Raw genomic sequence first — 2,426 nt, 5'->3', positions numbered from 1 at the left:
ATATAAGGTCTGTTCTTGCATTATTTTTATACATGTTAACACCTGTTTTTTCTTGATATTTTCTTTAATTCTAATAATTCCTTTTTCATCATGCAAATCAGTTCTGGCCTTTTCCTGCTGATTAGATCTTATTTTAATGTTTGCGATATATTTAAGGAATCACTGTCTAGTTAGTAGAGTATGCCAGGGCATCAACGATACTTGGAAACGTGGGATAATTTGCATAAATTATACCACGTTTCCAACTATCGTTGATGTCCCTGGCATACTCTACTAACTAGACAGTGATTCCTTATATTTCCATTTCATTGTGAAATAAAATTGTAAATTTAGATTTTAAAAATGTAGACTAATAGCTTTAAATTACACGGGGCCTCACATGTCAATTTCAATAGTCCCCGCCCACTGACGTCAAACACAAATACAGCCGCACGAGAATTACATGCATATTAGGCCTCCTTAGAGTCAGACACAAAGACAGCCGCAGGAGAATTACGTGCATATTAAGCCTTCTTAGCTCCTGACCTTCCGCTTGGCGAAATTTGCATTCCGGTAGAATGATCAAGAAATCAGCTCTCCTAACTTTCAAAGAGTTATCACAGAGAAAACAAACAGAAATGGAAATATAAACAAGTAAGATGGCATGAATTGCTTGATGAGTTTGTATCATTTAATCTTTGAATCATATAATAAAACAATTATTGATGTATTTTTAGTCAATACGATGATTTAACCACTTTCGAAGTACAAAATTCGAGTTTTGTGAATATTGTACTCCTCAGATGGCTAAATCATCGTATTGACCTCAAAAATAGCAATAATTGTATCATATAGAATCATTCTACATCTAATTTAATACATATATTTAATACATGTTTGAAATTATCTTGTCTTGGTTCTGGTATTCGGCAGAAATAGGTAAGTAAATCTACCAGAATATCTAACAGATTTTTGAACTGATGAGAAAATACCTGTACATGTTTATTGGTTGATATCAATATTTTGTGATTTGTCTCCTCACAGAAGTAGATTACAATTCATAATATGTAAGTGGGTAAAAGATTAAAGATTTAAAAAACTCTAGAAACAAAAATGAAGTTTATCGTGAAAATGCTTGTATATTCTATGATATTAAGTGTTAAAAGGTCGCATTCTATTATATGACGAAGGAATAATGAGTGATGCTCCGCAGCCGCAACAGTTTCTATACAGAGATTTCGCGCTTTCCTTTGTTTAGGAATCTCAGGTAAGTTTTACAACGACCGTCAAAGCATCTTTGGACGAGTTCACTGCTTACTCAGGAAGGTGACACAGGTTAACCCTTCGTTTACATTTCTACTTTGAGTGATAGTACTTAAATAGCACGAATGTTAAAATGCTATCTCCAAAACCATGGGACTTGACATGTCTGTTTTGGATTTGTACAGAAGGTTCTATCATTGGAAAGAATTAGATGGTACACAGGCCAGTAGTACACGGGTTTTTTCGGATGTTGCCCCCACCTCCACTCCACTTTGGAAAACGTTGCTTCAGGCCAACAACCTATTTGGGTTGCTGTATATCAAATGTTGCAATGTCGTTTAAGAAACCAGTAATCCAAATAAATGCATGTAGTATTAAGTACATTTATATGGACGAATATTTCAATCAATATAGAAACCACCGCCACTTTGCTTCATAAAATATTCCTGAAAATGAGTGACTTATGAAATACAAATCCCTTTTATAAGTAGTACAATTAACTGTATTAATTCTAAGTTCTATATGAATTTTAGATAAAAAAATATAAACCATTTTTTCAGGCAATTAAGTACAACTTCATGATAAAACCACTACATGTATGTTTTTATGTACATGCATTTTGTTTCCTAGGTTATGTATTTTATTCAACAGCCTACATCTTATGTCATTTTAGGATATTCATGACACTTAGAACTTAGTTGACTTTTTACAGCTTGAATATATCTCTGAAGTTTTGTCAGCGAATACTTGTTTGAAACTAAAATTTGGATTGTTTCTGGTCAACATAATTGAATTCATTTCATTATCAGAAATAAAAGATTTCTTAATCATTTCGAGTATTTATTGAAAAATCGAGAAATCCCCCCATTTTCATGTAATGAGTCTTGATTTGCTTTAAATCTATGTTCTTGTTAAAGGAAGGATTTTTAAAAATTATTTAGGTTCAATATTTTAACGTACCTTAAACATAGTATTTCGCTGTGCTACTTTACATCTTTATGAAAGAGGCCCCCGGCCTATCGCTATTTAAAATTAATCTTGTAAAAAATGATGCATAAAGTCTCACTTTTCTATTTTTTCAACATTTTATGGTGAACAATAAAACAGTTCTCAAGTAGTGGAAGTAATGTACATTTTGGAAAGTGTACTTCTATAAATGCTGTATTTTATCTCATTAAGGGAGG

The sequence above is a fragment of the Saccostrea echinata genome, unplaced genomic scaffold, assembly GCF_033153115.1.
Source record: "Saccostrea echinata isolate AGI-Se365-2 ecotype Australia unplaced genomic scaffold, CSIRO_AGI_Sech_v1 ptg000009l, whole genome shotgun sequence".
Taxonomy (NCBI): Eukaryota; Metazoa; Mollusca; class Bivalvia; order Ostreida; family Ostreidae; genus Saccostrea; species Saccostrea echinata.
This window is presented reverse-complemented; position numbering follows the sequence as displayed.